The following is a 25,346-nucleotide window of genomic DNA, read 5'->3' as shown; positions in this document are numbered from 1 at the left end:
ATAAGGAACACACCCGTTCTCAAGAAATCACATTAGGATTCTCTTTTTAACCTGTTCCTTAAAACACTAATGCTTAGGAAAACTATTGGAGGCAGAAGCAGTCAAGGGTAGCTTAGGGTTAGGGTTAGGGTTAGGGTTAGCGTTAGGGTACGGCTTAGGGTACGGGTTCGGGGAGGGGTTCGGGTACGGCGTAGGGTATGGGCTAGGGTTAGGGTTAGGGTTAGTGTTACGGTTCGGGCTCGGTTTAGGGTACGGGTTAGGATTAGGGTACGCGTTACGGTTAGGGTAGGGGTTAGGGTTTGGGTACGCGTTAGGGTTAGGGTAGTTATTAAACCTATCCCACTCTCTAGATCCCCCTTAGCACGTAAAGGAATATTATTTGGGGATCCAGCCATGGAGAAGAGTTTAGACACTAGGATAAGATAAGGAACACACCCATTCTCAAGAAATCACATTAGGATTCTCTTTTTAACCTGTTCCTTAAAACACTAGTGCTTAGGAAATCTATTGGAGGCCGAAGCAGTCAAGGGTAGCTTAGGGTTAGGGTTAGGGTTAGGGTTAGGGTACGGCTTAGGGTACGGGTTCGGGGAGGGGTTCGTGTACGGCGTAGGGTATGGGCTAGGGTTAGGGTTAGGGTTAGTGTTAGGGTTAGGGCTCGGTTTAGGGTACGGGTTAGGATTAGGGTACGCATTAGGGTTAGGGTAGGGGTTAGGGTTAGGGTACGCGTTAGGGTTAGGGTAGTTATTAAACCTATCCCACTCTCTAGATTCCCCTTAGCACGTAAAGGAATATTATTTGGGGGTCCAGCCATGGAGAAGAGTTTAGACACTAGGATAAGATAAGGAACAGACCCATTCTCAAGAAATCACATTAGGATTCTCTTTTTAACCTGTTCCTTAAAACACTAGTGCTTAGGAAATCTATTGGAGGCAGAAGCAGTCAAGGGTAGCTTAGGGTTAGGGTTAGGGTTAGGGTTAGGGTTAGGGTACGGCTTAGGGTACAGGTTCAGGGAGGGGTTCGGGTACGGCGTAGGGTATGGGCTAGGGTTAGGGTTAGGGTTAGTGTTAGGGTTAGGGCTCGGTTTAGTGTACGGGTTAGGATTAGGGTACGCGTTAGGTTTAGGGTAGGGGTTAGTGTTAGGGTACGCGTTACAGTTAGGGTAGTTATTAAACCTATCCCACTCTCTAGATACCCCTTAGCACGTAAAGGAATATTATTTGGCGGTCCAGCCATGGAGAAGAGTTTAGACACTAGGATAAGATAAGGAACACACCCATTCTCGAGAAATCACATTAGGATTCTCTTTTTAACCTGTTCCTTAAAACACTAGTGCTTAGGAAATCTATTGGAGGCAGAAGCAGTCAAGGGTAGCTTAGGGTTAGGGTTAGGGTTAGGGTTAGCGTTAGGGTACGGCTTAGGGTACGGGTTCGGGGAGGGGTTCGGGTACGGCGTAGGTTATGGGCTAGGGTTAGGGTTAGGGTTAGTGTTAGGGTTAGGGCTCGGTTTAGGGTACGGGTTAGGATTAGGGTACGCGTTAGGGTTAGGGTAGGGGTTAGGGTTAGGGTACGCGTTAGGGTTAGGGTAGTTATTAAACCTATCCCACTCTCTAGATCCCCCTTAGCACGTAAAGGAATATTATTTGGGGATCCAGCCATGGAGAAGAGTTTAGACACTAGGATAAGATAAGGAACACACCCGTTCTCAAGAAATCACATTAGGATTCTCTTTTTAACCTGTTCCTTAAAACACTAGTGCTTAGGAAATCTATTGGAGGCAGAAGCAGTCAAGGGTAGCTTAGGGTTAGGGTTAGGGTTAGGGTTAGGGTTAGGGTACGGCTTAGGGTACAGGTTCGGGTACGGCGTAGGGTATGGGCTAGGGTTAGTGTTAGGGTTAGGGCTCGGTTTAGGGTACGGGTTAGGATTAGGGTACGAGTTAGGGTTAGGGTAGGGGTTAGGGTTAGGGTACGCGTTATGGTTAGGGTAGTTATTAAACCTATCCCACTCTCTAGATACCCCTTAGCACGTAAAGGAATATTATTTGGGGGTCCAGCCATGGAGAAGAGTTTAGACACTAGGATAAGATAAGGAACACACCCATTCTCGAGAAATCACATTAGGATTCTCTTTTTAACCTGTTCCTTAAAACACTAGTGCTTAGGAAATCTATTGGAGGCAGAAGCAGTCAAGGGTAGCTTAGGGTTAGGGTTAGGGTTAGGGTTAGCGTTAGGGTACGGCTTAGGGTACTGGTTCGGGGAGGGGTTCGGGTACGGCGTAGGGTATGGGCTAGGGTTCGGGTTAGGGTTAGTGTTACGGTTCGGGCTCGGTTTAGGGTACGGGTTAGGATTAGGGTACGCGTTAGGGTGAGGGTAGGGGTTAGGGTTAGGGTACGCGTTAGGGTTAGGGTAGTTATTAAACCTATCCCACTCTCTAGATCCCCCTTAGCACGTAAAGGAATATTATTTGGGGGTCCAGCCATGGAGAAGAGTTTAGACACTAGGATAAGATAAGGAACACACCCATTCTCGAGAAATCACATTAGGATTCTCTTTTTAACCTGTTCCTTAAAACACTAGTGCTTAGGAAATCTATTGGAGGCCGAAGCAGTCAAGGGTAGCTTAGGGTTAGGGTTAGGGTTAGGGTTAGGGTACGGCTTAGGGTACGGGTTCGGGGAGGGGTTCGGGTACGGCGTAGGGTATGGGCTAGGGTTAGGGTTAGGGTTAGTGTTAGGGTTAGGGCTCGGTTTAGGGTACGGTTTAGGATTAGGGTACGCGTTAGTGTTAGGGTAGGGGTTAGGGTTAGGGTACGCGTTAGGGTTAGGGTAGTTATTAAACCTATCCCACTCTCTAGATTCCCCTTAGCACGTAAAGGAATATTATTTGGGGGTCCAGCCATGGAGAAGAGTTTAGACACTAGGATAAGATAAGGAACACACCCATTCTCAAGAAATCACATTAGGATTCTCTTTTTAACCTGTTCCTTAAAACACTAGTGCTTAGGAAATCTATTGGAGGCAGAAGCAGTGAAGGGTAGCTTAGGGTTAGGGTTAGGGTTAGGGTTAGGGTTAGGGTACGGCTTAGGGTACAGGTTCAGGGAGGGGTTCGGGTACGGCGTAGGGTATGGGCTAGGGTTAGGGTTAGGGTTAGTGTTAGGGTTAGGGCTCGGTTTAGTGTACGGGTTAGGATTAGGGTACGCGTTAGGGTTAGGGTAGGGGTTAGTGTTAGGGTACGCGTTACAGTTAGGGTAGTTATTAAACCTATCCCACTCTCTAGATACCCCTTAGCACGTAAAGGAATATTATTTGGGGGTCCAGCCATGGAGAAGAGTTTAGACACTAGGATAAGATAAGGAACACACCCATTCTCGAGAAATCACATTAGGATTCTCTTTTTAACCTGTTCCTTAAAACACTAGTGCTTAGGAAATCTATTTGAGGCAGAAGCAGTCAAGGGTAGCTTAGGGTTAGGGTTAGGGTTAGGGTTAGCGTTAGGGTACGGCTTAGGGTACGGGTTCGGGGAGGGGTTCGGGTACGGCGTAGGTTATGGGCTAGGGTTAGGGTTAGGGTTAGTGTTAGGGTTAGGGCTCGGTTTAGGGTACGGGTTAGGATTAGGGTACGCGTTAGGGTTAGGGTAGGGGTTAGGGTTAGGGTACGCGTTAGGGTTAGGGTAGTTATTAAACCTATCCCACTCTCTAGATCCCCCTTAGCACGTAAAGGAATATTATTTGGGGATCCAGCCATGGAGAAGAGTTTAGACACTAGGATAAGATAAGGAACACACCCGTTCTCAAGAAATCACATTAGGATTCTCTTTTTAACCTGTTCCTTAAAACACTAGTGCTTAGGAAATCTATTGGAGGCAGAAGCAGTCAAGGGTAGCTTAGGGTTAGGGTTAGGGTTAGGGTTAGGGTTAGGGTACGGCTTAGGGTACAGGTTCGGGTACGGCGTAGGGTATGGGCTAGGGTTAGTGTTAGGGTTAGGGCTCGGTTTAGGGTACGGGTTAGGATTAGGGTACGAGTTAGGGTTAGGGTAGGGGTTAGGGTTAGGGTACGCGTTATGGTTAGGGTAGTTATTAAACCTATCCCACTCTCTAGATACCCCTTAGCACGTAAAGGAATATTATTTGGGGGTCCAGCCATGGAGAAGAGTTTAGACACTAGGATAAGATAAGGAACACACCCATTCTCGAGAAATCACATTAGGATTCTCTTTTTAACCTGTTCCTTAAAACACTAGTGCTTAGGAAATCTATTGGAGGCAGAAGCAGTCAAGGGTAGCTTAGGGTTAGGGTTAGGGTTAGGGTTAGCGTTAGGGTACGGCTTAGGGTACTGGTTCGGGGAGGGGTTAGGGTTAGGGTTAGGGTTAGCGTTAGGGTACGGTTTAGGGTACGGGTTCGGGGAGGGGTTCGGGTACGGCGTAGGGTATGGGCTAGGGTTAGGGTTAGGGTTAGTGTTAGGGTTCGGGCTCGGTTTAGGGTACGGGTTAGGATTAGGGTACGCGTTAGGGTTAGGGTAGGGGTTAGGGTTAGGGTACGCGTTAGGCTTAGGGTAGTTATTAAACCTATCCCACTCTCTAGATCCCCCTTAGCACGTAAAGGAATATTATTTGGGGATCCAGCCATGGAGAAGAGTTTAGACACTAGGATAAGATAAGGAACACACCCATTCTCAAGAAATCACATTAGGATTCTCTTTTTAACCTGTTCCTTAAAACACTAGTGCTTAGGAAATCTATTGGAGGCAGAAGCAGTCAAGGGTAGCTTAGGGTTAGGGTTAGGGTTAGGGTTAGGGTTAGGGTACGGCTTAGGGTACGGGTTCGGGGAGGGGTTCGGGTACGGCGTAGGGTATGGGCTAGGGTTAGGGTTAGGGTTAGTGTTAGGGTTAGGGCTCGGTTTAGGGTACGGGTTAGGATTAGGGTACGCGTTAGGGTTAGGGTAGGGGTTAGGGTTAGGGTACGCGTTAGGGTTAGGGTAGTTATTAAACCTATCCCACTCTCTAGATCCCCCTTAGCAAGTAAAGGAATATTATTTGGGGGTCCAGCCATGGAGAAGAGTTTAGACACTAGGATACTATAAGGAACACACCCATTCTCAGGAAATCACATTAGGATTCTCTTTTTAACCTGTTCCTTAAAACACTAGTGTTTAGGAAATCTATTGGAGGCAGAAGCAGTCAAGGGTAGCTTAGGGTTAGGGTTAGGGTTAGGGTACGGCTTAGGGTACGGGTTCGGGGAGGGGTTCGGGTACGGCGTAGTGTATGGGCTAGGGTTAGGGTTAGGGTTAGTGTTAGCGTTAGGGCTCGGTTTAGGGTACGGGTTAGGATTAGGGTACGCGTTAGGGTTAGGGTAGGGGTTAGGGTTAGGGTACGCGTTAGGGTTAGGGTAGTTATTAAACCTATCCCACTCTCTAGATACCCCTTAGCACGTAAAGGAATATTATTTGGGGGTCCAGCCATGGAGAAGAGTTTAGACACTAGGATAAGATAAGGAACACACCCATTCTCAAGAAATCACATTAGGATTCTCTTTTTAACCTGTTCCTTAAAACACTAGTGCTTAGGAAATCTATTGGAGGCAGAAGCAGTCAAGGGTAGCTTAGGGTTAGGGTTAGGGTTAGGGTTAGGGTTAGGGTACGGCTTAGGGTACAGGTTCGGGGAGGGGTTCGGGTACGGCGTAGGGTATGGGCTAGTGTTAGGGTTAGGGATAGTGTTAGGGTTAGGGCTCGGTTTAGGGTACGGGTTAGGATTAGGGTACGAGTTAGGGTTAGGGTAGGGGTTAGGGTTAGGGTACGCGTTACGGTTAGGGTAGTTATTAAACCTATCCCACTCTCTAGATACCCCTTAGCACGTAAAGGAATATTATTTGGGGGTCCAGCCATGGAAAAGAGTTTAGACACTAGGATAAGATAAGGAACACACCCATTCTCGAGAAATCACATTAGGATTCTCTTTTTAACCTGTTCCTTAAAACACTAGTGCTTAGGAAATCTATTGGAGGCAGAAGCAGTCAAGGGTAGCTTAGGGTTAGGGTTAGGGTTAGGGTTAGCTTTAGGGTACGGCTTAGGGTACGGGTTCGGGGAGGGGTTCGGGTACGGCGTAGGGTATGGGCTAGGGTTAGGGTTAGGGTTAGTGTTAGGGTTAGGGCTCGGTTTAGGGTACGGGTTAGGATTAGGGTACGCGTTAGGGTTAGGGTAGGGGTTAGGGTTAGGGTACGCGTTAGGGTTAGGGTAGTTATTAAACCTATCCCACTCTCTAGATCCCCCTTAGCACGTAAAGGAATATTATTTGGGGATCCAGCCATGGAGAAGAGTTTAGACACTAGGATAAGATAAGGAACACACCCATTCTCAAGAAATCACATTAGGATTCTCTTTTTAACCTGTTCCTTAAAACACTAGTGCTTAGGAAATCTATTGGAGGCCGAAGCAGTCAAGGGTAGCTTAGGGTTAGGGTTAGGGTACGGCTTAGGGTACGGGTTCGGGGAGGGGTTCGGGTACGGCGTAGGGTATGGGCTAGGGTTAGGGTTAGGGTTAGTGTTAGGGTTAGGGCTCGGTTTAGGGTACGGGTTAGGATTAGGGTACGCGTTAGGGTTAGGGTAGGGGTTAGGGTTAGGGTACGCGTTAGGTTTAGGGTAGTTATTAAACCTATCCCACTCTCTAGATTCCCCTTAGCACGTAAAGGAATATTATTTGGGGGTCCAGCCATGGAGAAGAGTTTAGACACTAGGATAAGATAAGGAACACACCCATTCTCAAGAAATCACATTAGGATTCTCTTTTTAACCTGTTCCTTAAAACACTAGTGCTTAGGAAATCTATTGGAGGCAGAAGCAGTCAAGGGTAGCTTAGGGTTAGGGTTAGGGTTAGGGTTAGGGTTAGGGTACGGCTTAGGGTACAGGTTCAGGGAGGGGTTCGGGTACGGCGTAGGGTATGGGCTAGGGTTAGGGTTAGGGTTAGTGTTAGGGTTAGGGCTCGGTTTAGGGTACGGGTTAGGATTAGGGTACGCGTTAGGTTTAGGGTAGGGGTTAGTGTTAGGGTACACGTTACAGTTAGGGTAGTTATTAAACCTATCCCACTCTCTAGATACCCCTTAGCACGTAAAGGAATATTATTTGGGGGTCCAGCCATGGAGAAGAGTTTAGACACTAGGATAAGATAAGGAACACACCCATTCTCGAGAAATCACATTAGGATTCTCTTTTTAACCTGTTCCTTAAAACACTAGTGCTTAGGAAATCTATTGGAGGCAGAAGCAGTCAAGGGTAGCTTAGGGTTAGGGTTAGGGTTAGGGTTAGCGTTAGGGTACGGCTTAGGGTACGGGTTCGGGGAGGGGTTCGGGTACGGCGTAGGTTATGGGCTAGGGTTAGGGTTAGGGTTAGTGTTAGGGTTAGGGCTCGGTTTAGGGTACGGGTTAGGATTAGGGTACGCGTTAGGGTTAGGGTAGGGGTTAGGGTTAGGGTACGCGTTAGGGTTAGGGTAGTTATTAAACCTATCCCACTCTCTAGATCCCCCTTAGCACGTAAAGGAATATTATTTGGGGATCCAGCCATGGAGAAGAGTTTAGACACTAGGATAAGATAAGGAACACACCCGTTCTCAAGAAATCACATTAGGATTCTCTTTTTAACCTGTTCCTTAAAACACTAGTGCTTAGGAAATCTATTGGAGGCAGAAGCAGTCAAGGGTAGCTTAGGGTTAGGGTTAGGGTTAGGGTTAGGGTTAGGGTACGGCTTAGGGTACGGGTTCGGGGAGGGGTTCGGGTACGGCGTAGGGTATGGGCTAGGGTTAGGGTTAGGGTTAGTGTTAGGGTTAGGGCTCGGTTTAGGGTACGGGTTAGGATTAGGGTACGCGTTAGGGTTAGGGTAGGGGTTAGGGTTTGGGTACGCGTTACGGTTAGGGTAGTTATTAAACCTATCCCACTCTCTAGATACCCCTTAGCACGTAAAGGAATATTATTTGGGGGTCCAGCCATGGAGAAGAGTTTAGACACTAGGATAAGATAAGGAACACACCCATTCTCGAGAAATCACATTAGGATTCTCTTTTTAACCTGTTCCTTAAAACACTAGTGCTTAGGAAATCTATTGGAGGCAGAAGCAGTCAAGGGTAGCTTAGGGTTAGGGTTAGGGTTAGGGTTAGCGTTAGGGTACGGCTTAGGGTACGGGTTCGGGGAGGGGTTCGGGTACAGCGTAGGTTCTGGGCTAGGGTTAGGGTTAGGGTTAGTGTTAGGGTTAGGGCTCGGTTTAGGGTACGGGTTAGGATTAGGGTACGCGTTAGGGTTAGGGTAGGGGTTAGGGTTAGGGTACGCGTTAGGGTTAGGGTAGTTATTAAACCTATCCCACTCTCTAGATCCCCCTTAGCACGTAAAGGAATATTATTTGGGGATCCAGCCATGGAGAAGAGTTTAGACACTAGGATAAGATAAGGAACACACCCGTTCTCAAGAAATCACATTAGGATTCTCTTTTTAACCTGTTCCTTAAAACACTAGTGCTTAGGAAATCTATTGGAGGCAGAAGCAGTCAAGGGTAGCTTAGGGTTAGGGTTAGGGTTAGGGTTAGGGTTAGGGTACGGCTTAGGGTACAGGTTCGGGGAGGGGTTCGGGTACGGCGTAGGGTATGGGCTAGGGTTAGTGTTAGGGTTAGGGCTCGGTTTAGGGTACGGGTTAGGATTAGGGTACGAGTTAGGGTTAGGGTAGGGGTTAGGGTTAGGGTACGCGTTACAGTTAGGGTAGTTATTAAACCTATCCCACTCTCTAGATACCCCTTAGCACGTAAAGGAATATTATTTGGGGGTCCAGCCATGGAGAAGAGTTTAGACACTAGGATAAGATAAGGAACACACCCAGTCTCGAGAAATCACATTAGGATTCTCTTTTTAACCTATTCCTTAAAACACTAGTGCTTAGGAAATCTATTGGAGGCAGAAGCAGTCAAGGGTAGCTTAGGGTTAGGGTTAGGGTTAGGGTTAGCGTTAGGGTACGGCTTAGGGTACTGGTTCGGGGAGGGGTTAGCGTTAGGGTTAGGGTTAGCGTTAGGGTACGGTTTAGGGTACGGGTTCGGGGAGGGGTTCGGGTACGGCGTAGGGTATGGGCTAGGGTTAGGGTTAGGGTTAGTGTTAGGGTTCGGGCTCGGTTTAGGGTACGGGTTAGGATTAGGGTACGCGTTAGGGTTAGGGTAGGGGTTAGGGTTAGGGTACGCGTTAGGCTTAGGGTAGTTATTAAACCTATCCCAATCTCTAGATCCCCCTTAGCACGTAAAGGAATATTATTTGGGGATCCAGCCATGGAGAAGAGTTTAGACACTAGGATAAGATAAGGAACACACCCATTCTCAAGAAATCACATTAGGATTCTCTTTTTAACCTGTTCCTTAAAACACTAGTGCTTAGGAAATCTATTGGAGGCAGAAGCAGTCAAGGGTAGCTTAGGGTTAGGGTTAGGGTTAGGGTTAGGGTTAGGGTACGGCTTAGGGTACGGGTTCGGGGAGGGGTTCGGGTACGGCTTAGGGTATGGGCTAGGGTTAGGGTTAGGGTTAGTGTTAGGGTTAGGGCTCGGTTTAGGGTACGGGTTAGGATTAGGGTACGCGTTAGGGTTAGGGTAGGGGTTAGGGTTAGGGTACGCGTTAGGGTTAGGGTAGTTATTAAACCTATCCCACTCTCTAGATCCCCCTTAGCACGTAAAGGAATATTATTTGGGGGTCCAGCCATGGAGAAGAGTTTAGACACTAGGATACGATAAGGAACACACGCATTCTCAAGAAATCACATTAGGATTCTCTTTTTAACCTGTTCCTTAAAACACTAGTGCTTAGGAAATCTATTGGAGGCAGAAGCAGTCAAGGGTAGCTTAGGGTTAGGGTTAGGGTTAGGGTTAGCGTTAGGGTACGGCTTAGGGAACGGGTTCGGGGAGGGGTTCGGGTACGGCGTAGGGTATGGGCTAGGGTTAGGGTTAGGGTTAGTGTTAGGGTTAGGGCTCGGTTTAGGGTACGGGTTAGGATTAGGGTACGCATTAGGGTTAGGGTAGGGGTTAGGGTTAGGGTACGCGTTAGGGTTAGGGTAGTTATTAAACCTATCCCACTCTCTAGATACCCCTTAGCACGTAAAGGAATATTATTTGGGGGTCCAGCCATGGAGAAGAGTTTAGACACTAGGATAAGATAAGGAACACACCCATTCTCGAGAAATCACATTAGGATTCTCTTTTTAACCTGTTCCTTAAAACACTAGTGCTTAGGAAATCTATTGGAGGCAGAAGCAGTCAAGGGTAGCTTAGGGTTAGGGTTAGGGTTAGGGTTAGCGTTAGGGTACGGCTTAGGGTACGGGTTCGGGGAGGGGTTCGGGTACGGCGTAGGTTATGGGCTAGGGTTAGGGTTAGGGTTAGTGTTAGGGTTAGGGCTCGGTTTAGGGTACGGGTTAGGATTAGGGTACGCGTTAGGGTTAGGGTATGGGTTAGGGTTAGGGTACGCGTTAGGGTTAGGGTAGTTATTAAACCTATCCCACTCTCTAGATCCCCCTTAGCACGTAAAGGAATATTATTTGGGGATCCAGCCATGGAGAAGAGTTTAGACACTAGGATAAGATAAGGAACACACCCGTTCTCAAGAAATCACATTAGGATTCTCTTTTTAACCTGTTCCTTAAAACACTAGTGCTTAGGAAATCTATTGGAGGCAGAAGCAGTCAAGGGTAGCTTAGGGTTAGGGTTAGGGTTAGGGTTAGGGTTAGGGTACGGCTTAGGGTACAGGTTCGGGTACGGCGTAGGGTATGGGCTAGGGTTAGTGTTAGGGTTAGGGCTCGGTTTAGGGTACGGGTTAGGATTAGGGTACGAGTTAGGGTTAGGGTAGGGGTTAGGGTTAGGGTACGCGTTATGGTTAGGGTAGTTATTAAACCTATCCCACTCTCTAGATACCCCTTAGCACGTAAAGGAATATTATTTGGGGGTCCAGCCATGGAGAAGAGTTTAGACACTAGGATAAGATAAGGAACACACCCATTCTCGAGAAATCACATTAGGATTCTCTTTTTAACCTGTTCCTTAAAACACTAGTGCTTAGGAAATCTATTGGAGGCAGAAGCAGTCAAGGGTAGCTTAGGGTTAGGGTTAGGGTTAGGGTTAGCGTTAGGGTACGGCTTAGGGTACTGGTTCGGGGAGGGGTTAGGGTTAGGGTTAGGGTTAGCGTTACGGTACGGTTTAGGGTACGGGTTCGGGGAGGGGTTCGGGTACGGCGTAGGGTATGGGCTAGGGTTAGGGTTAGGGTTAGTGTTAGGGTTCGGGCTCGGTTTAGGGTACGGGTTAGGATTAGGGTACGCGTTAGGGTTAGGGTAGGGGTTAGGGTTAGGGTACGCGTTAGGCTTAGGGTAGTTATTAAACCTATCCCACTCTCTAGATCCCCCTTAGCACGTAAAGGAATATTATTTGGGGATCCAGCCATGGAGAAGAGTTTAGACACTAGGATAAGATAAGGAACACACCCATTCTCAAGAAATCACATTAGGATTCTCTTTTTAACCTGTTCCTTAAAACACTAGTGCTTAGGAAATCTATTGGAGGCAGAAGCAGTCAAGGGTAGCTTAGGGTTAGGGTTAGGGTTAGGGTTAGGGTTAGGGTACGGCTTAGGGTACGGGTTCGGGGAGGGGTTCGGGTACGGCGTAGGGTATGGGCTAGGGTTAGGGTTAGGGTTAGTGTTAGGGTTAGGGCTCGGTTTAGGGTACGGGTTAGGATTAGGGTACGCGTTAGGGTTAGGGTAGGGGTTAGGGTTAGGGTACGCGTTAGGGTTAGGGTAGTTATTAAACCTATCCCACTCTCTAGATCCCCCTTAGCAAGTAAAGGAATATTATTTGGGGGTCCAGCCATGGAGAAGAGTTTAGACACTAGGATACTATAAGGAACACACCCATTCTCAGGAAATCACATTAGGATTCTCTTTTTAACCTGTTCCTTAAAACACTAGTGTTTAGGAAATCTATTGGAGGCAGAAGCAGTCAAGGGTAGCTTAGGGTTAGGGTTAGGGTTAGGGTACGGCTTAGGGTACGGGTTCGGGGAGGGGTTCGGGTACGGCGTAGTGTATGGGCTAGGGTTAGGGTTAGGGTTAGTGTTAGCGTTAGGGCTCGGTTTAGGGTACGGGTTAGGATTAGGGTACGCGTTAGGGTTAGGGTAGGGGTTAGGGTTAGGGTACGCGTTAGGGTTAGGGTAGTTATTAAACCTATCCCACTCTCTAGATACCCCTTAGCACGTAAAGGAATATTATTTGGGGGTCCAGCCATGGAGAAGAGTTTAGACACTAGGATAAGATAAGGAACACACCCATTCTCAAGAAATCACATTAGGATTCTCTTTTTAACCTGTTCCTTAAAACACTAGTGCTTAGGAAATCTATTGGAGGCAGAAGCAGTCAAGGGTAGCTTAGGGTTAGGGTTAGGGTTAGGGTTAGGGTTAGGGTACGGCTTAGGGTACAGGTTCGGGGAGGGGTTCGGGTACGGCGTAGGGTATGGGCTAGTGTTAGGGTTAGGGTTAGTGTTAGGGTTAGGGCTCGGTTTAGGGTACGGGTTAGGATTAGGGTACGAGTTAGGGTTAGGGTAGGGGTTAGGGTTAGGGTACGCGTTACGGTTAGGGTAGTTATTAAACCTATCCCACTCTCTAGATACCCCTTAGCACGTAAAGGAATATTATTTGGGGGTCCAGCCATGGAAAAGAGTTTAGACACTAGGATAAGATAAGGAACACACCCATTCTCGAGAAATCACATTAGGATTCTCTTTTTAACCTGTTCCTTAAAACACTAGTGCTTAGGAAATCTATTGGAGGCAGAAGCAGTCAAGGGTAGCTTAGGGTTAGGGTTAGGGTTAGGGTTAGCGTTAGGGTACGGCTTAGGGTACTGGTTCGGGGAGGGGTTCGGGTACGGCGTAGGGTATGGGCTAGGGTTCGGGTTAGGGTTAGTGTTACGGTTCGAGCTCGGTTTAGGGTACGGGTTAGGATTAGTGTACGCGTTAGGGTTAGGGTAGGGGTTAGGGTTAGGGTACGCGTTAGGGTTAGGGTAGTTATTAAACCTATCCCACTCTCTAGATCCCCCTTAGCACGTAAAGGAATATTATTTGGGGGTCCAGCCATGGAGAAGAGTTTAGACACTAGGATAAGATAAGGAACACACCCATTCTCGAGAAATCACATTAGGATTCTCTTTTTAACCTGTTCCTTAAAACACTAGTGCTTAGGAAATCTATTGGAGGCAGAAGCAGTCAAGGGTAGCTTAGTGTTAGGGTTAGGGTTAGGGTTAGCGTTAGGGTACGGCTTAGGTTACGGGTTCGGGGAGGGGTTCGGGTACGGCGTAGGTTATGGGCTAGGGTTAGGGTTAGGGTTAGTGTTAGGGTTAGGGCTCGGTTTAGGGTACGGGTTAGGATTAGGGTACGCGTTAGGGTTAGGGTAGGGGTTAGGGTTAGGGTACGCGTTAGGGTTAGGGTAGTTATTAAACCTATCCCACTCTCTAGATCCCCCTTAGCACGTAAAGGAATATTATTTGGGGATCCAGCCATGGAGAAGAGTTTAGACACTAGGATAAGATAAGGAACACACCCGTTCTCAAGAAATCACATTAGGATTCTCTTTTTAACCTGTTCCTTAAAACACTAGTGCTTAGGAAATCTATTGGAGGCAGAAGCAGTCAAGGGTAGCTTAGGGTTAGGGTTAGGGTTAGGGTTAGCTTTAGGGTACGGCTTAGGGTACGGGTTCGGGGAGGGGTTCGGGTACGGCGTAGGGTATGGGCTAGGGTTAGGGTTAGGGTTAGTGTTAGGGTTAGGGCTCGGTTTAGGGTACGGGTTAGGATTAGGGTACGCGTTAGGGTTAGGGTAGGGGTTAGGGTTAGGGTACGCGTTAGGGTTAGGGTAGTTATTAATCCTATCCCACTCTCTAGATCCCCCTTAGCAAGTAAAGGAATATTATTTGGGGGTCCAGCCATGGAGAAGAGTTTAGACACTAGGATACTATAAGGAACACACCCATTCTCAGGAAATCACATTAGGATTCTATTTTTAACCTGTTCCTTAAAACACTAGTGTTTAGGAAATCTATTGGAGGCAGAAGCAGTCAAGGGTAGCTTAGGGTTAGGGTTAGGGTTAGGGTACGGCTTAGGGTACGGGTTCGGGGAGGGGTTCGGGTACGGCGTAGTGTATGGGCTAGGGTTAGGGTTAGGGTTAGTGTTAGCGTTAGGGCTCGGTTTAGGGTACGGGTTAGGATTAGGGTACGCGTTAGGGTTAGGGTAGGGGTTAGGGTTAGGGTACGCGTTAGGGTTAGGGTAGTTATTAAACCTATCCCACTCTCTAGATACCCCTTAGCACGTAAAGGAATATTATTTGGGGGTCCAGCCATGGAGAAGAGTTTAGACACTAGGATAAGATAAGGAACACACCCATTCTCAAGAAATCACATTAGGATTCTCTTTTTAACCTGTTCCTTAAAACACTAGTGCTTAGGAAATCTATTGGAGGCAGAAGCAGTCAAGGGTAGCTTAGGGTTAGGGTTAGGGTTAGGGTTAGGGTTAGGGTACGGCTTAGGGTACAGGTTCGGGGAGGGGTTCGGGTACGGCGTAGGGTATGGGCTAGTGTTAGGGTTAGGGTTAGTGTTAGGGTTAGGGCTCGGTTTAGGGTACGGGTTAGGATTAGGGTACGAGTTAGGGTTAGGGTAGGGGTTAGGGTTAGGGTACGCGTTACGGTTAGGGTAGTTATTAAACCTATCCCACTCTCTAGATACCCCATAGCACGTAAAGGAATATTATTTGGGGGTCCAGCCATGGAAAAGAGTTTAGACACTAGGATAAGATAAGGAACACACCCATTCTCGAGAAATCACATTAGGATTCTCTTTTTAACCTGTTCCTTAAAACACTAGTGCTTAGGAAATCTATTGGAGGCAGAAGCAGTCAAGGGTAGCTTAGGGTTAGGGTTAGGGTTAGGGTTAGCTTTAGGGTACGGCTTAGGGTACGGGTTCGGGGAGGGGTTCGGGTACGGCGTAGGGTATGGGCTAGGGTTAGGGTTAGGGTTAGTGTTAGGGTTAGGGCTCGGTTTAGGGTACGGGTTAGGATTAGGGTACGCGTTAGGGTTAGGGTAGGGGTTAGGGTTAGGGTACGCGTTAGGGTTAGGGTAGTTATTAAACCTATCCCACTCTCTAGATCCCCCTTAGCACGTAAAGGAATATTATTTGGGGATCCAGCCATGGAGAAGAGTTTAGACACTAGGATAAGATAAGGAACACACCCATTCTCAAGAAATCACATTAGGATTCTCTTTTTAACCTGTTCCTTAAAACACTAGTGCTTAGGAAATCTATTGGAGGCCGAAGCAGTCAAGGGTAGCTTAGGGTTAGGGTTAGGGTACGGCTTAGGGTACGGGTTCGGGGAGGGGTTCGGGTACGGCGTAGGGTATGGGCTAGGGTTAGGGTTAGGGTTAGTGTTAGGGTTAGGGCTCGGTTTAGGGTACGGGTTAGGATTAGGGTACGCGTTAGGGTTAGGGTAGGGGTTAGGGTTAGGGTACGCGTTAGGTTTAGGGTAGTTATTAAACCTATCCCACTCTCTAGATTCCCCTTAGCACGTAAAGGAATATTATTTGGGGGTCCAGCCATGGAGAAGAGTTTAGACACTAGGATAAGATAAGGAACACACCCATTCTCAAGAAATCACATTAGGATTCTCTTTTTAACCTGTTCCTTAAAACACTAGTGCTTAGGAAATCTATTGGAGGCAGAAGCAGTCAAGGGTAGCTTAGGGTTAGGGTTAGGGTTAGGGTTAGGGTTAGGGTACGGCTTAGGGTACAGGTTCAGGGAGGGGTTCGGGTATGGCGTAGGGTATGGGCTAGGGTTAGGGTTAGGGTTAGTGTTAGGGTTAGGGCTCGGTTTAGGGTACGGGTTAGGATTAGGGTACGCGTTAGGTTTAGGGTAGGGGTTAGTGTTAGGGTACGCGTTACAGTTAGGGTAGTTATTAAACCTATCCCACTCTCTAGATACCCCTTAGCACGTAAAGGAATATTATTTGGGGGTCCAGCCATGGAGAAGAGTTTAGACACTAGGATAAGATAAGGAACACACCCATTCTCGAGAAATCACATTAGGATTCTCTTTTTAACCTGTTCCTTAAAACACTAGTGCTTAGGAAATCTATTGGAGGCAGAAGCAGTCAAGGGTAGCTTAGGGTTAGGGTTAGGGTTAGGGTTAGCGTTAGGGTACGGCTTAGGGTACGGGTTCGGGGAGGGGTTCGGGTACGGCGTAGGTTATGGGCTAGGGTTAGGGTTAGGGTTAGTGTTAGGGTTAGGGCTCGGTTTAGGGTACGGGTTAGGATTAGGGTACGCGTTAGGGTTAGGGTAGGGGTTAGGGTTAGGGTACGCGTTAGGGTTAGGGTAGTTATTAAACCTATCCCACTCTCTAGATCCCCCTTAGCACGTAAAGGAATATTATTTGGGGATCCAGCCATGGAGAAGAGTTTAGACACTAGGATAAGATAAGGAACACACCCGTTCTCAAGAAATCACATTAGGATTCTCTTTTTAACCTGTTCCTTAAAACACTAGTGCTTAGGAAATCTATTGGAGGCAGAAGCAGTCAAGGGTAGCTTAGGGTTAGGGTTAGGGTTAGGGTTAGGGTTAGGGTACGGCTTAGGGTACGGGTTCGGGGAGGGGTTCGGGTACGGCGTAGGGTATGGGCTAGGGTTAGGGTTAGGGTTAGTGTTAGGGTTAGGGCTCGGTTTAGGGTACGGGTTAGGATTAGGGTACGCGTTAGGGTTAGGGTAGGGGTTAGGGTTAGGGTACGCGTTAGGGTTAGGGTAGTTATTAAACCTATCCCACTCTCTAGATCCCCCTTAGCAAGTAAAGGAATATTATTTGGGGGTCCAGCCATGGAGAAGAGTTTAGACACTAGGATACTATAAGGAACACACCCATTCTCAGGAAATCACATTAGGATTCTCTTTTTAACCTGTTCCTTAAAACACTAGTGTTTAGGAAATCTATTGGAGGCAGAAGCAGTCAAGGGTAGCTTAGGGTTAGGGTTAGGGTTAGGGTACGGCTTAGGGTACGGGTTCGGGGAGGGGTTCGGGTACGGCGTAGTGTATGGGCTAGGGTTAGGGTTAGGGTTAGTGTTAGCGTTAGGGCTCGGTTTAGGGTACGGGTTAGGATTAGGGTACGCGTTAGGGTTAGGGTAGGGGTTAGGGTTAGGGTACGCGTTAGGGTTAGGGTAGTTATTAAACCTATCCCACTCTCTAGATACCCCTTAGCACGTAAAGGAATATTATTTGGGGGTCCAGCCATGGAGAAGAGTTTAGACACTAGGATAAGATAAGGAACACACCCATTCTCAAGAAATCACATTAGGATTCTCTTTTTAACCTGTTCCTTAAAACACTAGTGCTTAGGAAATCTATTGGAGGCAGAAGCAGTCAAGGGTAGCTTAGGGTTAGGGTTAGGGTTAGGGTTAGGGTTAGGGTACGGCTTAGGGTACAGGTTCGGGGAGGGGTTCGGGTACGGCGTAGGGTATGGGCTAGTGTTAGGGTTAGGGTTAGTGTTAGGGTTAGGGCTCGGTTTAGGGTACGGGTTAGGATTAGGGTACGAGTTAGGGTTAGGGTAGGGGTTAGGGTTAGGGTACGCGTTACGGTTAGGGTAGTTATTAAACCTATCCCACTCTCTAGATACCCCTTAGCACGTAAAGGAATATTATTTGGGGGTCCAGCCATGGAAAAGAGTTTAGACACTAGGATAAGATAAGGAACACACCCATTCTCGAGAAATCACATTAGGATTCTCTTTTTAACCTGTTCCTTAAAACACTAGTGCTTAGGAAATCTATTGGAGGCAGAAGCAGTCAAGGGTAGCTTAGGGTTAGGGTTAGGGTTAGGGTTAGCGTTAGGGTACGGCTTAGGGTACTGGTTCGGGGAGGGGTTCGGGTACGGCGTAGGGTATGGGCTAGGGTTCGGGTTAGGGTTAGTGTTACGGTTCGAGCTCGGTTTAGGGTACGGGTTAGGATTAGGGTACGCGTTAGGGTTAGGGTAGGGGTTAGGGTTAGGGTACGCGTTAGGGTTAGGGTAGTTATTAAACCTATCCCACTCTCTAGATCCCCCTTAGCACGTAAAGGAATATTATTTGGGGGTCCAGCCATGGAGAAGAGTTTAGACACTAGGATAAGATAAGGAACACACCCATTCTCGAGAAATCACATTAGGATTCTCTTTTTAACCTGTTCCTTAAAACACTAGTGCTTAGGAAATCTATTGGAGGCAGAAGCAGTCAAGGGTAGCTTAGTGTTAGGGTTAGGGTTAGGGTTAGCGTTAGGGTACGGCTTAGGTTACGGGTTCGGGGAGGGGTTCGGGTACGGCGTAGGTTATGGGCTAGGGTTAGGGTTAGGGTTAGTGTTAGGGTTAGGGCTCGGTTTAGGGTACGGGTTAGGATTAGGGTACGCGTTAGGGTTAGGGTAGGGGTTAGGGTTAGGGTACGCGTTAGGGTTAGGGTAGTTATTAAACCTATCCCACTCTCTAGATCCCCCTTAGCACGTAAAGGAATATTATTTGGGGATCCAGCCATGGAGAAGAGTTTAGACACTAGGATAAGATAAGGAACACACCCGTTCTCAAGAAATCACATTAGGATTCTCTTTTTAACCTGTTCCTTAAAACACTAGTGCTTAGGAAATCTATTGGAGGCAGAAGCAGTCAAGGGTAGCTTAGGGTTAGGGTTAGGGTTAGGGTTAGCTTTAGGGTACGGCTTAGGGTACGGGTTCGGGGAGGGGTTCGGGTACGGCGTAGGGTATGGGCTAGGGTTAGGGTTAGGGTTAGTGTTAGGGTTAGGGCTCGGTTTAGGATACGGGTTAGGATTAGGGTACGCGTTAGGGTTAGGGTAGGGGTTAGGGTTAGGGTACGCATTAGGGTTAGGGTAGTTATTAAACCTATCCCACTCTCTAGATCCCCCTTAGCAAGTAAAGGAATATTATTTGGGGGTCCAGCCATGGAGAAGAGTTTAGACACTAGGATACTATAAGGAACACACCCATTCTCAGGAAATCACATTAGGATTCTATTTTTAACCTGTTCCTTAAAACACTAGTGTTTAGGAAATCTATTGGAGGCAGAAGCAGTCAAGGGTAGCTTAGGGTTAGGGTTAGGGTTAGGGTACGGCTTAGGGTACGGGTTCGGGGAGGGGTTCGGGTACGGCGTAGTGTATGGGCTAGGGTTAGGGTTAGGGTTAGTGTTAGCGTTAGGGCTCGGTTTAGGGTACGGGTTAGGATTAGGGTACGCGTTAGGGTTAGGGTAGGGGTTAGGGTTAGGGTACGCGTTAGGGTTAGGGTAGTTATTAAACCTATCCCACTCTCTAGATACCCCTTAGCACGTAAAGGAATATTATTTGGGGGTCCAGCCATGGAGAAGAGTTTAGACACTAGGATAAGATAAGGAACACACCCATTCTCAAGAAATCACATTAGGATTCTCTTTTTAACCTGTTCCTTAAAACACTAGTGCTTAGGAAATCTATTGGAGGCAGAAGCAGTCAAGGGTAGCTTAGGGTTAGGGTTAGGGTTAGGGTTAGGGTTAGGGTACGGCTTAGGGTACAGGTTCGGGGAGGGGTTCGGGTACGGCGTAGGGTATGGGCTAGTGTTAGGGTTAGGGTTAGTGTTAGGGTTAGGGCTCGGTTTAGGGTACGGGTTAGGATTAGGGTACGAGTTAGGGTTAGGGTAGGGGTTAGGGTTAGGGTACGCGTTAGGGTTAGGGTAGTTATTAAACCTATCCCACTCTCTAGATACCCCTTAGCACGTAAAGGAATATTATTTGGGGGTCCAGCCATGGAGAAGAGTTTGGACACTAGGATAAGATAAGGAACACACCCATTCTCGAGAAATCACATTAGGATTCTCTTTTTAACCTGTTCCTTAAAACACTAGTGCTTAGGAAATCTATTGGAGGCAGAAGCAGTCAAGGGTAGCTTAGGGTTAGGGTTAGGGTTAGGGTTAGCGTTAGGGTACAGCTTAGGGTACTGGTTCGGGGAGGGGTTCGGGTACGGCGTAGGGTATGGGCTAGGGTTCGGGTTAGGGTTAGTGTTACGGTTCGGGCTCGGTTTAGGGTACGGGTTAGGATTAGGGCACGCGTTAGGGTTAGGGTAGGGGTTAGGGTTAGGGTACACGTTAGGGTTAGGGTAGTTATTAAACCTATCCCACTCTCTAGATCCCCCTTAGCACGTAAAGGAATATTATTTGGGTATCCAGCCATGGAGAAGAGTTTAGACACTAGGATAAGATAAGGAACACACCCATTCTCAAGAAATCACATTAGGATTCTCTTTTTAACCTGTTCCTTAAAACACTAGTGCTTAGGAAATCTATTGGAGGCAGAAGCAGTCAAGGGTAGCTTAGGGTTAGGGTTAGGGTTAGGGTTAGCGTTAGGGTACGGTTTAGGGTACGGGTTCGGGGAGGGGTTCGGGTACGGCGTAGGGTATGGGCTAGGGTTAGGGTTAGGGTTAGTGTTAGGGTTAGGGCTCGGTTTAGTGTACGGGTTAGGATTAGGGTACGCGTTAGGGTTAGGGTAGGGGTTAGGGTTAGGGTACGCGTTACGGTTAGGGTAGTTATTAAACCTATCCCACTCTCTAGATACCCCTTAGCACGTAAAGGAATATTATTTGGGGGTCCAGCCATGGAGAAGAGTTTAGACACTAGGATAAGATAAGGAACACACCCATTCTCAAGAAATCACATTAGGATTCTCTTTTTAACCTGTTCCTTAAAACACTAGTGCTTAGGAAATCTATTGGAGGCAGAAGCAGTCAAGGGTAGCTTAGGGTTAGGGTTAGGGTTAGGGTTAGCGTTAGGGTATGGTTTAGGGTACGGGTTCGGGGAGGGGTTCGGGTACGGCGTAGGGTATGGGCTAGGGTTAGGGTTAGTGTTAGTGTTAGGGTTCGGGCTCGGTTTAGGGTACGGGTTAGGATTAGGGTACGCGTTAGGGTTAGGGTAGGGGTTAGGGTTAGGGTACGCGTTAGGCTTAGTGTAGTTATTAAACCTATCCCACTCTCTAGATCCCCTTTAGCACGTAAAGTAATATTATTTGGGGATCCAGCCATGGAGAAGAGTTTAGACACTAGAATAAGATAATGAACACACCCATTCTCAAGAAATCACATTAGGATTCTCTTTTTAACCTGTTCCTTAAAAAACTAGTGCTTAGGAAATCTATTGGAGGCAGAAGCAGTCAAGGGTAGCTTAGGGTTAGGGTTAGGGTTAGGGTTAGGGTTAGGGTACGGCTTAGGGTACGGGTTCGGGGAGGGGTTCGGGTACGGCGTAGGGTATGGGCTAGGGTTAGGGTTAGGGTTAGTGTTAGGGTTAGGGCTCGGTTTAGGGTACGGGTTAGGATTAGGGTACGCGTTAGGGTTAGGGTAGGGGTTAGGGTTAGGGTACGCGTTACGGTTAGGGTAGTTATTAAACCTATCCCACTCTCTAGATACCCCTTAGCACGTAAAGGAATATTATTTGGGGGTCCAGCCATGGAGAAGAGTTTAGACACTAGGATAAGATAAGGAACACACCCATTCTCGAGAAATCACATTAGGATTCTCTTTTTAACCTGTTCCTTAAAACACTAGTGCTTAGGAAATCTATTGGAGGCAGAAGCAGTCAAGGGTAGCTTAGGGTTAGGGTTAGGGTTAGGGTTAGCGTTAGGGTACGGCTTAGGGTACGGGTTCGGGGAGGGGTTCGGGTACAGCGTAGGTTATGGGCTAGGGTTAGGGTTAGGGTTAGTGTTAGGGTTAGGGCTCGGTTTAGGGTACGGTTTAGGATTAGGGTACGCGTTAGGGTTAGGGTAGGGGTTAGGGTTAGGGTACGCGTTAGGGTTAGGGTAGTTAATAAACCTATCCCACTCTCTAGATCCCCCTTAGCACGTAAAGGAATATTATTTGGGGATCCAGCCATGGAGAAGAGTTTAGACACTAGGATAAGATAAGGAACACACCCGTTCTCAAGAAATCACATTAGGATTCTCTTTTTAACCTGTTCCTTAAAACACTAGTGCTTAGGAAATCTATTGGAGGCAGAAGCAGTCAAGGGTAGCTTAGGGTTAGGGTTAGGGTTAGGGTTAGGGTACGGCTTAGGGTACGGGTTCGGGGAGGGGTTCGGGTACGGCGTAGGGTATGGGCTAGGGTTAGGGTTAGGGTTAGTGTTAGGGTTAGGGCTCGGTTTAGGGTACGGGTTAGGATTAGGGTACGCGTTAGGGTTAGGGTAGGTGTTAGGGTTAGGGTACGCGTTAGGGTTAGGGTAGTTATTAAACCTATCCAACTCTCTAGATACCCCTTAGCACGTAAAGGAATATTATTTGGGGGTCCAGCCATGGAGAAGAGTTTAGACACTAGGATAAGATAAGGAACACACCCATTCTCAAGAAATCACATTAGGATTCTCTTTTTAACCTGTTCCTTAAAACACTAGTGCTTAGGAAATCTATTGGAGGCAGAAAGCAGTCAAGGGTAGCTTAGGGTTTAGGGTTAGGGTTAGGGTTTGGGTTAGGGTACGGCTTAGGGTACAGGTTCGGGGAGGGGTTTGGGTACGGCGTCGTAGGGTATGGGCTAAGGGTTAGGGTTAGGGTTAGTGTTAGGGTTAAGGGCTCGGTTTAGGTTACGGGTTAGGATTAGGGTAACGCGTTAGGGTTAGGGTAGGGGTTAGGGTTAGGGGTACGCGTTTACGGTTAGGGTAGTTATTAAACCTATCCCACTCTCTAGATACCCCATAGCACGTAAAGGAATATTATTTGGGGGGTCCAGCCATGGAGAAGAGTTTAGACACTAGGATAAGATAAGGAACACACCCATTCTCAAGAAATCACATTAGGATTCTCTTTTTTAACCTGTTCCTTAAAACACTAGTGTTTAGGAAATCTATTGGAGGCAGAAGCAGTCAAGGGTAGCTTAGGGTTAGGGTTAGGGTTAGGGTTAGGGTTAGGGTTACCGGCTTAGGGTACGGGTTCGGGGAGGGGTTCGGGTACGGCGTAGGGTATGGTGCTAGGGTTAGGGTTAGGGTTAGTGTTAGGGTTAGGGCTCGGTTTAGGGTACGGGTTAGGATTAGGGTACGGCGTTAGGGCTTAAGGGTAGGGGTTTAGGGTTAGGGTACGCGTTAGGGTTAGGGTAGTTATTAAACCTATCCAAACTCTCTAGATACCCCTTAGCACGTAAAGGAATATTATTTGGGGGTCCAGCCATGGAGAAGAGTTTAGACACTAGGATAAGATAAGGAACACACCCATTCTCAAGAAATCACATTAGGATTCTCTTTTTAACCTGTTCCTTAAAACACTAGTGCTTAGGAAATCTATTGGAGGCAGAAGCAGTCAAGGGTAGCTTAGGGTTAGGGTTAGGGTTAGGGTACGGCTTAGGGTACGGGTTCGGGGAGGGGTTCGGGTACGGCGTAGGGTATGGGCTAGGGTTAGGTTTAGGGTTAGTGTTAGGGTTAGGGCTCGGTTTAGGGTACGGGTTAGGATTAGGGTACGCGTTAGGGTTAGGGTAGGGGTTAGGGTTAGGGTACGCGTTAGGGTTAGGGTAGTTATTAAACCTATCCCACTCTCTAGATACCCCTTAGCACGTAAAGGAATATTATTTGGGGGTCCAGCCATGGAGAAGAGTTTGGACACTAGGATAAGATAAGGAACACACCCATTCTCAAGAAATCACATTAGGATTCTCTTTTTAACCTGTTCCTTAAAACACTAGTGCTTAGGAAATCTATTGGAGGCAGAAGCAGTCAAGGGTAGCTTAGGGTTAGGGTTAGGGTTAGGGTTAGGGTTAGGGTACGGCTTAGGGTACAGGTTCGGGGAGGGGTTCGGTTACGGCGTAGGGTATGGGCTAGGGTTAGGGTTAGGGTTAGTGTTACGGTTCGGGCTCGGTTTAGGGTACGGGTTAGGATTAGGGTACGCGTTAGGGTTAGGGTAGGGGTTAGGGTTAGGGTACGCGTTAGGCTTAGGGTAGTTATTAAACCTATCCCACTCTCTAGATCCCCCTTAGCACGTAAAGGAATATTATTTGGGGATCCAGCCATGGAGAAGAGTTTAGACACTAGGATAAGATAAGGAACACACCCATTCTCAAGAAATCACATTAGGATTCTCTTTTTAACCTGTTCCTTAAAACACTAGTGCTTAGGAAATCTATTGGAGGCAGAAGCAGTCAAGGGTAGCTTAGGGTTAGGGTTAGGGTTAGGGTTAGGGTTAGGGTACGGCTTAGGGTACAGGTTCGGGGAGGGGTTCGGGTACGGCGTAGGGTATGGGCTAGGGTTAGGGTTAGGGTTAGTGTTAGGGTTAGGGCTCGGTTTAGGGTACGGGTTAGGATTAGGGTACGAGTTAGGGTTAGGGTAGGGGTTAGGGTTAGGGTACGCGTTACGGTTAGGGTAGTTATTAAACCTATCCCACTCTCTAGATACCCCTTAGCACGTAAAGGAATATTATTTGGGGGTCCAGCCATGGAGAAGAGTTTAGACACTAGGATAAGATAAGGAACACACCCATTCTCGAGAAATCACATTAGGATTCTCTTTTTAACCTGTTCCTTAAAACACTAGTGCTTAGGAAATCTATTGGAGGCAGAAGCAGTCAAGGGTAGCTTAGGGTTAGGGTTAGGGTTAGGGTTAGCGTTAGGGTACGGCTTAGGGTACTGGTTCGCGGAGGGGTTCGGGTACGGCGTAGGGTATGGGCTAGGGTTCGGGTTAGGGTTAGTGTTACGGTTCGGGCTCGGTTTAGGGTACGGGTTAGGATTAGGGTACGCGTTAGGGTTAGGGTAGGGGTTAGGGTTAGGGTACGCGTTACGGTTAGGGTAGTTATTAAACCTATCCCACTCTCTAGATACCCCTTAGCACGTAAAGGAATATTATTTGGGGGTCCAGCCATGGAGAAGAGTTTAGACACTAGGATAAGATAAGGAACACACCCATTCTCAAGAAATCACATTAGGATTCTCTTTTTAACCTGTTCCTTAAAACACTAGTGCTTAGGAAATCTATTGGAGGCAGAAGCAGTCAAGGGTAGCTTAGGGTTAGGGTTAGGGTTAGGGTTAGCGTTAGGGTACGGTTTAGGGTACGGGTTCGGGGAGGGGTTCGGGTACGGCGTAGGGTATGGGCTAGGGTTAGGGTTAGTGTTAGTGTTAGGGTTCGGGCTCGGTTTAGGGTACGGGTTAGGATTAGGGTACGCGTTAGGGTTAGGGTAGGGGTTAGGGTTAGGGTACGCGTTAGGCTTAGTGTAGTTATTAAACCTATCCCACTCTCTAGATCCCCCTTAGCACGTAAAGTAATATTATTTGGGGATCCAGCCATGGAGAAGAGTTTAGACACTAGAATAAGATAATGAACACACCCATTCTCAAGAAATCACATTAG

Source organism: Balaenoptera acutorostrata, chromosome X (assembly GCF_949987535.1).
Source record: "Balaenoptera acutorostrata chromosome X, mBalAcu1.1, whole genome shotgun sequence".
Taxonomy (NCBI): Eukaryota; Metazoa; Chordata; class Mammalia; order Artiodactyla; family Balaenopteridae; genus Balaenoptera; species Balaenoptera acutorostrata.
Note: the sequence above shows the minus strand (reverse complement) of the source record.